At 44.5% G+C, this 15,103-nt stretch overlaps 1 protein-coding gene across 2 annotated transcripts in view; it reads right to left on the reverse strand.

Annotated features, from left to right (window-relative positions):
- The window catches only part of RSRC1 (arginine and serine rich coiled-coil 1), a gene marked incomplete at its 3' end in the record, with an annotated part of 150,754 nt that overhangs the window by 23,687 nt on the left and 111,964 nt on the right, over positions 1–15,103 (reverse strand). The window lies entirely within an intron of this gene.

The following is a 15,103-nucleotide window of genomic DNA, read 5'->3' on the forward strand; positions in this document are numbered from 1 at the left end:
TTTGCTACCATAGCGAGTAATCCAGGAGAGCCCTTTTGAGGATAAACCAGAAAGGGAGCAATATTTTCAGGGATGCAAAGCTGCAGACAGCATTTAAAACAGGAGGCAAACACCTATTACTTAGCATTAAATTAGGCAGCAGCCAATTTTCTCTTCTCTGCAAATCACAGCAGCAGCGCTCGTGTTATGACAGGATTCTTTAAAAAAGAACCTTTTCCCTCTAGAAACCTCTTCCCTTATTACTTAATTATCTACTAGTTGCTCAACTGCAGGGGTTTTCAAACACTTTCCTACAGATGTTAAAGAAGATTAAAAATATACAGCACAGTAACAAGGGACTATCAATATACTCTGTAAATTAATTAAATTTCTGTTCTAGCACATCATTTATTCCAAAGCATTAATGTCTCAAAGGAGCCATTCTCTTTTATTGCCATCTCACCGCCTGATGAGCGAACTAAGTGAGAATAAGTCTCTAATAGCATTATACTTGATGAAATATTAAGTTTTTAAAAAGTATCACCACGTCAAAAGGAAAAGAAGCAAGAAACAGGATCCAGGATTCCAGAATCGGGTCACCGTGAAGCACAACACTTAGTCCTGCAAATACTTAGTCCTTCCACCTACCTGATCAACCACTAATTTGGAGGAACGAGACGCAGCTCAGACCCCTTCCCATCCCTGGTGCCTTTTTGGAGGCAGCAGCTAGAGCTCCTTAAAACACACAGCTTCAACAGCAGTGCTACCAAGCAGAAGTACTCACACCGACATCTGTTTCCATTTCCATCCTTTTACACATATTTACACTACATTTAAAGTCATGAAATATTAAAAACTTTTCTGCCAGTGAAGATCATTACAAGAATCTATTAAATAAGATAATAAAAACAAACCACTAGTAACTCTAAAGCCTTTTACTTCATTTACACTTTATTCTCCCTGGTAAAAGGACAAGGATAATAGAAATTCCATTTAAATTCAATTTTGGTTATATGTGTAATTGTAGATATACCCCTTGAGTCATGTAAAATGCTCAGCTTATGTTTCTTTCAAATTATCCCGCTCAGCTTCACATTCTACTCCTTACAACTGTCTTCAATATGTATTAGCAGAGCTCATTAGGCTGAAATTTAATAATGCAAACATCAGGTGGATTTCAAGAACCTCCATTATCAACACAAGATGGATTGCTTATATAGCTCTTGGGCCAACTGGGCACAATTTAGATTCAATAAACTACCATGCCTAAATTTGATTTATCTATTCCGCTGTGCTATTTTGTTCTTCCTTACCCATTTGTTGCTGCCCAGGAACAATTCATTGGGTATCTCAATGGTTAGCCAAGGCAAAAAACCAGAAATATATAGTATTAAAACACACATGAAAGATGTTACTGCTCTGTGGCTACATTTCTATTCTGTATTTTTAATTTACGGTGGTAATTTCCAACCCTTGGAAGTGTAGTTAGCAGAAACAGAGCTGTCTTTTCAAGTCCTGGTTAATTATATGGATAATGCAGCAATTTAGGAAGTATCATGAGGATGATTCTCCACACCAAAAAACGCTCATTAACAAGAATTTAACTTTTTGCCTGTAAATCTACAGGGCAGTGAGTCCCTGAGGTCACAGGGCACTGTCCCTTACGACCAACAGAAGTCACTGAAGCTGCTTGGTACTTTATGAATTCCCTTGAAATATGCTAAATTCCCTATCAATATTCACTTACAAAGCGTCATTAAAAGCAGTAGTAAAAGATCCTTATGGCTTACTCCACAAGGTAACGCAGCCTCTCTGTTCCACAGGCTGCGATGCCCCTACCCCGCATTTCAGGGCTGGCCACTCGCACCACAAAGCACTTAACCACAGAATCACAGACTGGTCTGGGTTGGAAGGGACCCCAAGGATCACAGAGCCCCAAACTCCTGCCACAGGCAGGGACACCAACCTCCAGGCCTGGAGCTACACAAGGTTGCCCAGGGTCTCATCCAACCTGGCCTTGAACACCCCCAGGGATGGGGCACCCAGCCCCTCTCTGGGCAGTCACTTCCTGCCCCTCACCACTCTCTCTGTAAAAAAACTTCCCCCTAATACCTAATTTAACCCTTCCCTCCTTCAGCTTCACTCCATCCCCCTTGTCCTACCAGTCTCTGCCCTTTAACAAGCTGATTCCCCTCCTGTTCCTCTGCTCCCTTCAGGGACTGGAAGGCTGCAATGAGGTCCCCCCACAGCCTTCTCTTCTCCAGGCTGAACCAGCCCAGCTCCCTCAGACTCTCTTCATAGGGGAGGCTTAAGAGCCCCAATACCTGGAAGAGAACTCAGCTCTCCCACGCTGCACTCTGCCGTACCAGAGGAGGACAGACAGCTGCTAATCACCCCCTCCCAGCAGATCAAAGAAGTCACTTCAGCAAAAGTCTGGTTTTAATTGATCCAGGTAGCGGGAGTGCTGAGATTGCTCCTGAAACTGGGCTTCCTGCGTGGATAAACAGCCAGCACGACAAAAGTCTGACTGCTTACAAAGCTTTCTAAAACAGAAAATAAATAAATAAAGAGGTGCTGGGGCTTGCAGCATTTAAGAGCTCGGCCAACCGCAGATAAAATTACAATTCTATTGATTTTTATGGGGTTTTTTCTCCTCTGAAGGATGGGAAAATGACATGCTGGAGATGGTTGAGATGTTTACCTAGGCTAACATAATACAAGGTGGAAGCTGCAGATCTCTGTGAGTAGTTAGTGAGCTGACTAATAACTTGAGGTATTAAACAGGTGTAATGGTGTGATTGAAACCTTTTGCCAAACTGGGGTGTCCCTGATGGAGTGGCTTGTTCCAGCCTGGTGGGATCAGCAGCTCCTTCTGCTGGATGCAGCACAAGGGAAGAAGAAATAAATCTCATCTACTGTGTCCAGTTCTGGGCTCCTCACCATAAGAAGGACATGGAGGTCCTGGAGCAAGTCCAGAGAAGGGCAACCAGGCTGGGGAAGGAGCTGGAGGGCAAATCCTCTGAGGAGAAGCTGAGGGAGCTGGGGGTGTTCAGCCTGGAGAAGAGGAGGCTGAGGGGAGACCTTCTCCCCACCTCCACTGCCCTGCCAGGAGGATGCAGAGAGGTGGGTGATGGTCTCTTCAGCCAGGGGACAGGAGATGGGACAAGGGGCAATGGCCTCAAGCTGCCCCAGGGCAGGGTCAGTTCAGATGTGAGAGAAAAGTTCTTCCCTGTCAGAGTTGTGGGGCTGTGGCACAGGCTGCCCAGGGAGGGGGCTGAGTCCCCACCCCTGGGTGTGTTTAACAGACGGGTAGATGAGGTACTCAGGGATATGGTTTAGCTTAGGATGGGAATGATTGGACTTTATAATCTTAAAGGTCTTTTCTAACCCTGTGATTCTGTGATTTATCTTGGCAGTGAGAATAAAGTGTGAGGGAAGAGTATGGACACACAACTCAGACAGCAAACACAATGCAGACAAGGAACAGCATCAAAGTTACAGCAAAGGCACTAGTGTTTAATTAAAGCTAAGCTACATTAAGTACCTTCTCCGTTATTAAAAAACAAATCAAAACACCCCTTGTGTTTCCATAGGCACTGATATCCGAAATCTGAATATGCTAATGTGTTCTGAAACAGAGACCAGTTGATGGGCATCATTTCACCCACTCTCCAAACTGACAGCCAGGTAACTAGAAGGGGCTCGACTCACAGCCGGTGACCCCCCCTCTCTGCATCACAGCCCCTTCCGAAGGGGCAAACCCGATTGCCATGGATTTTGGGGAGCAGTGGAGGCTGCAGAGCTCCCTAATGGAAAGGCAGGTTGTCTGCCAGACCTGCAACTTCGGTTCCTGCGGAGGAGCAATTATTATGCACAGATCAACAACTGCGGATCAATGAACGCTGGGTCATTTCCCGGGGCCACGATCCCAGGGATGAAGCGGGTCTGCTCCTGTGCCTTGTTTAACCCATTCAATGCAGCCTGGTGCCACCAGCCCTTGAAAATGGGGGAGAAAAGAGAAGAAAAGGAGAAATAGTGGATGATTTCATGTACTTCCGAGTTTGGGAAAGGGAGAGGGAAGGCATTTCCGTGTCTCCTTGGCATCATCTATAGGTTGACCGTACAAGTTAGGACGTGAAGGGAGACCTCAGAGATTAAGTATAAGAAGAAAGAATTATTTGGGAGCTGTACAGAAACTCTGCACCATAAAACCAGGTGGTGTAAAGCAGCACAGCTTTGTTTGTAGATCCCATGACTCACCCCATCGTCTGATGGATATTTTAGAGGTCTTCATGGTTATCCGTGGGCACTCTGCCATTCAAGCAGACTCTACCTTCTTACCCACCAAAGAGTCACTTGCACAGAAATTCCAGTTCTTGTCCATTTTCCCATCTAGATTTGGATTAATTTCTCTTAAATTCTTTCTTCTTAACTAATTCTATTAATTCAGAGTCCTCTTCCCTCTAATTTCCTACTCCTTCATAGAGGAGAAAGTCTCCCAAGGAATACCCTCTCAACCAATAAAAGAATTTGAATAAACAACAAGCATTTAATAATCTAAACTGTAGGACATGTTTTCTCTTCTGTAACTTGGTCATTTTTTAGCAACAAGTAAAATCCAGGAGAGGAAAAAGAAATGGGAAAAAGAAAGAGTAGAAAAGCAACAATGAACAATCTTGTAGGTTTTGTAAAATATTTCACGCTTGAAACATCAGAGATGATTTTACATCCTTACCAATGGGGTATGAACTGTAATTAACATTTACACTACTACTTGGTGCCTCCTCTCTCCCAACAGACCATCCCAAGGCACAATCTAACTACAGTCCTTCAATCAAAGCCTACTCAAGTCACCCACACTTCCCTCATACCTATTTACCTTCAGAGCTTGCACACACAGTTACACAAACAGTCACATCGATGGTAATTTATCATGAGACATGAAAAAACTCTATATGGTGCAGCACTCTGTACAGGAGACCTTGGGTGCCTGGGAAGCACCAGGGAAGCCCCAGAAGAACCTGAGGTTCAGTCAGGGTGTTGTTGTCTAATGCCATGGGCCATGTCTGCCCCATCCTACACAGCTTTGAAGAAGTGACTTGCTCAGCCAACTAAGATTAAGGTCATCCCCACAGATAACAGCTGTGTTAAAGCCTAGCCAAAATTTCTCTAATCAAAAGCTCTTGGTACTCTGATTAAAGGAGAAGGACGGTCACCACTGACCCTGACGAGGTGGCATGAAAGCCAACCTTTATTATCAGGAGCAAAACTCTTCTTTTTGCTCCTTTTCAAAATGAAATGATCCTGATTAGACAATAAAACCGGGATAAATGATCTCAAAAACATCCTGCTTAGTGACACTGCACAAAGGCAACCCAAAATACCAGTGGGGAAATGCAAATTGATGCATTAGTCATTTGAACGAGTTCCGAAGCGCAACACAGGTACCTTCAACCAACCTCGTAAATCCTGACGGTACCCTCAGGTTTCCCTCCACCCACCCTACTGCCCAGAGCCACCTCTCTGAAGGAGTTTTACTCAACCAACTTCCTGCTGCTGTCACGCTCCAGTGTGGCAGCTTGAAGCACAGGCAGGATGTCTCGAGCCATCACAGGGACATCTGCATGAACTTTCCACTGTCTGTTTCCCCAGGGCAGAAAGATGGGAATGGTCAGTGTTCTCCCAGAATTTTAAACAGTGACACAGTACTTCAAGTGGCAGGTTGTTCAGGATATCAACATTGACAGGGTTCCAGCTCTCTGAACTCCTAAAGTTCAGCCAAACCAGTGAGAAACTTGCACAGTGTGGCACTGGAGCATCTCATCCCAGGGTGGCATCTCACCACAAGCAAACAGGCACCGTGACCTGCTCACATGGTGGGCAAGCAGAGCATGGGATGGATGTTGGGAATGGAGAAGATCTTCCCTGTATGAAGATCAGGAAGCGCAGCCAGAGAGTGAGGGGAAGGTAGCTGAGGTCTCGAAAGGCTCTAAGTGATAGCCCAGAGAACATAGTTGGGTAGTGTAATGATTGTAGATAATTTCTTCTGGGATTGGGGTTTTAAGGATGTTAAAAAGTGATAACCCAGAGGAACAGATGAGTATTGAGGAGATGCACCTCACACACGTGGAGGAGAGTGGGCAGAAGCAGACAGGTGCCTGAGCAGTTTTCAGAGCCCAGTGTTCCAGCCCATCTTCACAAGGTGGGATCCTTAAAACCACTGCTCTAACAGCCTGTGTCCAACAAAGCTTCAACAGTTAAAATGACAGCATGTGCAAACATCCCTTCAAACTAAAAATCATGCTGAAATGTAAACAAACCAAACTCCCTAAAATATCTTCACATGCATTTCTAATGATTGGACAAGAAGTTTTGGATTATTTTTTTACTATGTCATTAATTATACTAGTTTTATATATTATACTGTCAAATTATACTTGTTAGTTACACTAACTAGACATTTTCTTTGCTGGTCACTTAGCCCAACTAATACTTTTAACTCTCTAATCCGTTCAGGTGGCACTCAGAGCTGCCAGCCACCTTTAGCTTCCCAGGAAGATGTACAAAAACACACTGCAAAAATCAATAGATTCTGCATTAAAATATGCTGCCTTAATGCATGATGTTACGCTCACAGGAAACGTTGGAACAATCTGTTTGGAGACTGAGTCTGATAGAACAAAAAAAGAAATGCTTTTCTAGGGGAGGGCGGGGGGGGAAAGAGGAAAAAAAAGAAAACAAATGGTCCTCACAAATAAATCATCTGCTAAATAGCATCAGGGACGTGCATCAGCCTGTCTGCACTTGACAGATGCTAAAACCAGTGGTTTCCAATGCTTTTGTAGGGACTCAATGCGTGGCCATCGTCATGACGGCTACAGAAATGTCTCCCAGGCCAGAGACCAGGCAGAGCCCCGCAGCAGATGGGTAGGATTATTTTCTCTCAGTTCTTGAGTATAAGAAAAATGGAAAATTAACAGCAAAGAAAACTAACTTCAGTTTCAAACTGCAGCAGTTTCTCCTCACATATTCTGCAACACAGAGAGAGAGGCTGGGATTTTCCTCAGGCTTTCACCACCGATTTCTCATCTGTAGATAACCGCAGCATTCACCTGGGCATCACCAAGCCCTGGACTGGTTTGGGTGGGCAGGGCCCTCAGACCCCTCCAGTGCACCCCTGCCACAGGCAGGGACACCCCCCCAGCCCAGGGTGCCCCAAGCTCCATCCAACCCAGCCTTGAACCCTGCCACGGATCCCAGGCAGCCCCAGCTTCTCTGGGCACCCTGTGCAGGGTGCAGGACCAAACCCCGGCACAGGGGATTCAATTACCATTTAGTGGTAAAATTAAAAGAGGAGGAGTGTCAGAACAGCCAGAAGCTGCAAACAGCAAGGCATCTGGAGAAAAAAAAGAACCACGATTCATCATGACTGTGGACTTCTCAGCTCTTCAAACTTAAAAATACCAGCTCTACGCTGAGATGTATTTGGGGGAAAGCAAGCAGACAAGCTCAAAGCACACACACACAGACAGTACATCCCAGATGTAGCCAAGCCATCCACGATGCTGATCAGAAAGACAACTGGTTTCTTAACACAAACATTTTTGCACTTATAAAATATTCAGTCACCTCGCCTATAAAAAACCCCATTATTAATTTACAAGGCGTTATTTAATTTACATGCCATTTTTCTCTAGTATATTAAATTTATCAAGGCTGGTGGAATTCCTCTCTGCTGAATATTCATATACTGACATGTAAAGTTATCTATTATACATCCAAAAAATTCCAACACAAATTCAAAACATCTACTTGCCCAGACGTTTCCTCAGGCAGGAAGAGGAGGAGCAGAGTCCAGAAGCTCTTAGCTCAAAACCAGAAGCGACAACCCTACACAGGGTTTAATCGTACCAGGCTCGTGCCATTTTAATACAGTTTTACCCTTTTAGGCTGTGCTAAAATATCATTTAACAGCACAACAATCCAGGTAGGTACTTGTCGAGTTCAGCCATGGACAATGGTCCCCAGACAGCACTGGGACAGGCTGCCCAGGGGGTGTGGAGTCTCCTTCTCTGGAGAGATTCCAGCCCCGTCTGGATGCTGACCTGTGTGACCTGTCCTAGGGACCCTGCTTTGGCAGGGGGTTGGACCTGATGAGCTCTGAAGGTCCCTTCCAACCCCTGTGATTCTGTGACCCTGCCACGACGGCTTCGTTTAGCCCTGTCCGCTCTAATTACACGGTGGCTGAGTAATACCTTACGATACTCCAACATGAGCCGTCCCTGCCGTTGCTGTCCCATGTATTACACACAATGTAATTACTCTGCTGCCTGTAATTACTGATATCAGAGATGCCCGAGCGTGACGGTGGGTGCAGGACTCACCGCTCCCGTCCCCAGCTCTGCAGGCTGCGGTGACAAACCACCCGTACACTCATTCCCACCCATTCCTCCTTGGGGGGGGGGGGGGGTCATCTCTTTAAGCAGTATTCCTGCTCAATTCCCTTCCTGTAGAGATTCTGGAATACAATTCCTTACTTCAGTATGACATCAAGTGGGTTTTCCAGAGCATTTAACACCTTTTTGGTAGAAGATACATCCCACACCATGGAACACAAATCCCAAACGCTTTCCTTCTCTTGTTCTAATGTTGGCTATGTCCAACACGCTTGGGAATAAATCCTGTGACACCAATCAGGCAATTTTTCAGCAGTTTTTTAAAATTATTACTATTTGGAAATGCAGTTTGGGGCCAGCCTGATGGATGGAAACACCACGGGACAACAAGAACAACCAGCATCAGGGAAACCCACGTAGCGCTGAAGAGCCAAAGTTATTCTTGAGTCAAAATGGGTTAAATAATATTAAACAAACTTCTCTAGAGAGAGGGGGGGGGGACCATGTACATCCTTGTCTGGAGTATTAGCACATCAGTCAGAATTCCATACGGGAAAAACACCCTGGGAAGGGACAAGGGGCGTTGGGAAGCACATGGTAAGACTCAATGGATAAAACTCAGTACGGGCAAGCGGGGCCGACCTCCCCAAAGACTTTCCATATCCCGGTTACTGCCTCCTGTATTAAGACTGCCTTTCTCATCACTTAATGCTTATTTTCATCACTTTGCTTAAAATATTGATAATCAATTAAGGCTACGTCTGTTTTGCCACAGAATCTGTGTCACAGTCTATCAGGCTGTCAGGGCCAATTCAATCCTCATTCAAAGTTAATTTTTTCTTCATAAATCTGCCTTTGGAGGAGTCATTAAGCGCAGAACATAGCCCGAGGTGCAATCACCTATTCTCTTTCATTAGCGGCAGGCAGGGAAGGTGAGGGAGATTATTAGAACTTTGGAATGATCACAAAGCAGCGTGCTGCCTGTCAGATCCCCCCAACATTTAATTCATCTCGCCAACTCGCCGGCAAGCGCTGCCAACAGTTTTAAATGGACATTATTCATGAACATCTGTGACACGCTGAATATTCCGGAGCGGGGAATGATGAAAAAGCAGTGGCCCCCTTTGACTTGAAAATTAATTCTATGGTCAAAACAATTAGGAATATAACAAACATGTTTTGTGATGTTATTTTTAGTCCTCCAAGATACTCCCCTTAAAAAGCTATTATTTTGGAGATGTAGGTGTTTAAAGCTGTCAACACCCTTGGCGGGTGCTTTGTGGCACTGCAGAGCGACCCACTCTTCCCTTACTACAGAAATAACACGTTGTTGGTTTTCTTTTCTTAAGCCATTATGGAATTAGCCAGCATCACTATCCGGTTTCTTGATGGGTTTCTAAAATGTAGGCAAATGAGATGCCACGTTGGATTTTAATACGCTGCCAGATTGAGTTACAGCGTGCTTTGCTCAGGCTGGACAATCGGCTGCAGCGCGTGAAACAGATTTCCAAAATCAAAGGTATTTATTGCTGCTTCTCTCAGAAAAATGAGCACCCTGTGGCCATCAGGGCATTTTTTGGGGAGTGAGAATGGCAGAAATGCTGCTACAAGAGATTGGCACCCACAGAAATGAAATGAAAACCCCACCGTCTCTGCGCAGCACCCCTCAACACTTGCAAGGGCTTTAAGATATTTTAAGGATAAGTCATTTACATCTAAGGAAATAACATAAAGTAGTTCCTTGAATTTCATTCTGAAACTCAAAAGAATAGCAATTCCCCTTTTTTCCTGCCTTTCCAAACTTCTCCCAGCCCTTGTCATCCTTCTCCCAAAATAGTCTCATCTTCCAACTGCAAAATTAAGGGCCAGATCCTTAGTGAATTCCAGCCTCAACAGAGCTAAGCACATGTACTCTGGCCAAGGATCTGGCACTAAATAGTTGTTGTAACAATAGTTATAATAATAATAGTAATTTTTAAAGACTTAAATGAGCAGATCCATCTATTATTTAGTGTGTTTCTAATTCCTTTCTTTCTCGCCCACAGTTTCCCACACACACTCCTGATACAAAATTCAACTGAAGTATGTTTTAACACTGAGGATTAAGTGGCTCAAATTGCTTCCGTGGCTCCCAACTCATTGCAGTGGCTGCTCTTAAATACTGCAGAGATTTGCTTCCATCTCAGAGAAGGCTGCACATCACCCACGTGGACATCTTACAGTCAACTGATGTCTCACCTAAGACCCACAACCCCCAAACTGCAGCTCAGCTCAGGCAAACAGTGTAATTGGGTGTAATTCTTGTCTCCTCTGATATCTAGGCTTGGAGAGAAAATTCTTTCTTAGAATAAGTTGATAATTCCAATGGAAGTGTTGGAATGGCACTTTCTACCTGAGCTGCTTTCTTCTGGGAACAGGGACTGAGAAGAGGAAGGAAGATTTCCAGGAAGGAAAAGGACAGCCCTGAGTAACGTACCCGTAACCCACTGAGCTAAGCAAAGTCATTAACATCTGGGGGAGCAAAAATACGCTCCAGACATAAAAGTTCAGGGACTAAAGGATGATTTTTTGCTATATCCTTCAGGAATGTTTTTCAGCTCAATTGGAGAACTGAGAAGTGATCAATATGGAAAACTCCAACTTCAACTTGCTTTATTCAGGTTGTTCTTAACCTGGTATTTCTTATGGAGTTATTTCTTTCCCCCTTGCACACCTTGGATGGAGAAATGAGAGAACAATGGAGGGTCTATGATGGAAACAGCTGTAGAGGAGCCATTGAGCAGGTGGAAGGAAAGATACTTGCACTGGAAATACCGACTGTCCCACCTCAATCAAGATGTTTAGATAAAACCATTCATATGAAATGGAATGTGATTGATCTTTCTGTCCACCTAATGAGAGACAACATCTGCAATGTGCTACTACCTGACACACAACTCTGCAAAGCTACAGGTGATGAGGAACCTGCCTGGAGTGACACACAGCAGAGGAACCCTCTTACACAGCTACGAGGTGGAACTCAAAGCTCTCCTCCACCACCCAGCCCCATCTACAGCAGTTCTGGATAAGGAGGAGAGGGTCCGAGCCATCGGATAGCGTACCACCGGTGGGATGGAGCCAGCTCTGACAGGAGATGGGCACAGCCACGAGGAGAAGACCTCAAGGCTGTTCTCGGGGGCTGAGTTTCATCTCCCTTCTCCCACCCTCCTCCTTTTTTTTATAAAAAAAAGAAAATAATCTGCCTTTCTTTTTGAAACTGGCTAAAGGCACAGCGACTGGTAGTGCCACACCGGTGATTCGCTCTGATGCTCATCATGCAAAATTAACTAAGGAGGCCACTATATCAAAACAGGTTTGCATTTCCAGTTGCAGTCTCTTAAACACAATTGCAGCTATAAATTGGAATATAAAGGAGCTGCCTCAAAAAGAAAGTAATGTGTCTGAACTGATGCTGTGTGCTCTTGTGACAATAACACCTCTGCACGGTACCTATTACCGAATCAATTAACACCTGTTATTTGGAGGAGAGCTCTGAAAGCCATACATAAAAGTACTGAAGAATGCTCTTAGTCTTGTTGGGAAGAAGGTTATTCTTTATGGAAATTTATGGCAATCTGTGAGCTTGGTACCTCACAGAATAAACAAATAATGAAGGAGATAAATCACTTATCAAAAACAAAACAAAAAGCTATGGGGGAGATGAAAATCTTCACTATAAAAGTACAAGAACTTTTTGTCTGGAGTAAAACTCAAGCCAAAGGAGTCAGAAACGTGAAAGCTGTAATATTAATTACAAATGGCTGTGGAACATAAACCCACAAAGCTGTTACCTTCCAGACTGGTTCTTTTAACACTCTGGTATATCCCAAGTCACTTTTGAATGGTGCACTTGAAAAATAAACTTTGGGATTCCCCTAAAACTAATTAGAAATAACAGAAGGTTGGCAAGACTGCAAAACCTAAGCCTGAAGCCCCATTGCTAAGATACGAGAGATGCCTACAGGGTTTCTTTCCCCTCACTGCCTTCAGTGCCACCAGGAACCAGTCCTTCCCTTTCAGGGATATAAAGTTTAATTCATTCAAAACTGTAATAACCACATAACTCCTCCTGAGCGGAGAGGATGATGTGACAACCTATTAGAACCACAAGATGTGCTATTCTCTAAGCTCACGGGAGAAACTCAAGAGTTACTCATGACCTTCAAAACACACCACCTTAGCCTTGTGCCTTTCAGAAGCTAGATGACTATGAGGGCAATTCATGGGAACGAATCAAGATCAGCAGGTTCAGAAGCCCACATGAAGCCCACAGCACAGCACATCTCAACGCAGCTCTCCAGCTTCACGGACTGTGCTCCATCCTACACCCCACCCTCCAGAGGAGCACTCATTCCTGATGGAACATGCCAGCCGCTCAGGTCCAATTAACTACTCCATCTGCCTGAGAAACGAGCTTCATCTTGTGCTAACAGCAGCCTTTTAGGTACCAGCTACTCCGTGTGATTCCACAAATAAATTACTTTGGAAAAAATAGACTTCTTTGCTTAAACATAATCACTAAGGAAAATATTGAAATAATTTCGGGGAAAAAAGAGAACAAAACCAAACCAAAGGTGGCAAGGCAGTTTGGATGCCATTGTCACTTCAGCCTGTGTATTGGGAACGACGGTCGGCTTTTCGTTCCAGGGTTAACAGCAGAATTCAGCCTGACAGCTTGTCAGCAAACTTGAAAAATTCAGTCACAAAACTGAGCTTCAGAATGAGCCCTTCTTTCATCTGCCAATTTGAAAACGTCAGGAATCACCACGTTAAGTGAAAATCAAGTAGATGACAACTAATCTGGCTACGGGAAGGAAGCAATAAACCACAGAGGGCTTCTGAGTGCTTACGAGGAACGACGGTGAGAAGAGCCAACCCGACCCAGAGCACCCTGTGAGGGCTCCACCAATTTTCACCCCATGAACTCGAACTGAGTAAAACCCTACTGATGAATACAATGTGAGAGGCTCCCGTTAGCAGGGCTGCAGCAGGGACCCATCAATACAACGGTGGTAAAATGCTTCTCTGGCTCAGCAGCTTCACATCAGGTCTCACAGTAGCTTTTGAAATTGAACATTCATAAAACAGGGGTTGAATTCCTCTAAATTACTTCTGGGCACCAGCTCTTGGCCACCCCTTAGCGACCAACAGTCTTTCCCATTAAGAATAATCTCTGGGTGCTCATCTACACTGGAAACCACCAACAAAAATAGTACGATTTGCTGTACTGCATAGGCCAAATAACAACAAATTGCAAAGATAAGTATCCAGAGTCATTTCCCTGGTTCTACTGGTGCAAGATCCAGGTTCCAGGCGCAGCCAAAGTCAGGAGAAAACATTCCAGTCAACCCCATCAGAGGATCACTGAACGGCATAAACAAATACTAAATCTCCCCTTTTCTAGTTTAAAACAATCCCCCCTCACCCTATCACTCTGTGCCCTTGGGAACAGTTCTTCCCCAGCTTTCTTAGAGGCACCTTTCAGGTACTGGAAGGTGCTACAAAGTCCCCCCGGAGCCTTCTCTTCTCCAGGCTGAACCAGCCCAACTCTCTCAGACTGTCTCCATAGGAGAGGTGCTCCAGGCCTTCTTCCTTTAAGAAGAAGTGATAGTTATTAATAGTAATTAATTGCAATTTAATCCTAGCTGTTGGTGGATAGCACCATAGAAGACTACACATTAACACCACACAAAATACCCTGCCCCATACCCCCAGCCTTAGGCTCCCAACTGTAGGGCCCATGATTTGCCCACTAGGCCACTGACTTACGTGAGGATTTTAAAGCATCACGTAGGGTTAATGTAAGAGAAAAGCTGCACAGGCCAACACAAGAGGACAAAGTGGTCTTCACATGTCCTTCATGCCCGTTTGCTCCCATGGGACACCACTCTGGCAGAGCATCTTGTCACCTCCCAAAGGGACACATCATCCGTCTCAACAGCACAGCGGGGTCCTTGAGCATGCAGAGCAACTCAGAGGGGAAGTGGGCTCATCTCCACCAGCCCCTGGGTCTGCTCCAGTGAGGCATCCTCACTATCAGAAAGGAGGATGCGGTTGCTCACAAGTTTTACTCGCAAGTGGAGTTTTACTGTATTTCTAATTGTAAATGAAGGAAAATCTAGTAACAATTGCAAGTTCCTGAAACATTACAGACCTGCCTGAAGTGCATTTAAATAAAGAAACTAAGCCTTCACATACGTTTTACATAGTTTTAAAAGGGTTAAAATTACTTTTCAAGTCTGTGACATCACTCAGCTACATGGAAATGGTGCCCCAAATGATGAAGATTGTTCCCAAACCCAGAGGCTGGAATAAACAAAGATCAGTCCTTTTTCATGGAGAACACAGAGTCTGGCTTCTTTGACTCTATCTGAATCCTTGCTCCAGCAGAGTTCCTAATTTTAAGAGTACCAGGAGCTCATTCGATTTCACAGAGACTTAAGACGGGGCTGTATTCTTAAATGCCTTGGCCAATGAGAAAGGTGTTAGGAGACCATCATCTGTAGTAAAAAGGAAGGAGCACAAGTTTGTTGGGATGAAAGTTCTTCAGGAGAAGGGGATATATTGCACTGAGACAGCACCGTATGACAAAGGATCTGTACCAAACACGGTCAAATCAATTTGAATCAACTTCTACACACAAAATGACACTTGTAATTACCATGCCAAAAGTGCAATACAATGCAAGC

The sequence above is a fragment of the Gallinula chloropus genome (assembly GCF_964237585.1).
Source record: "Gallinula chloropus genome assembly, chromosome: 8".
Classification (NCBI taxonomy): Eukaryota; Metazoa; Chordata; class Aves; order Gruiformes; family Rallidae; genus Gallinula; species Gallinula chloropus.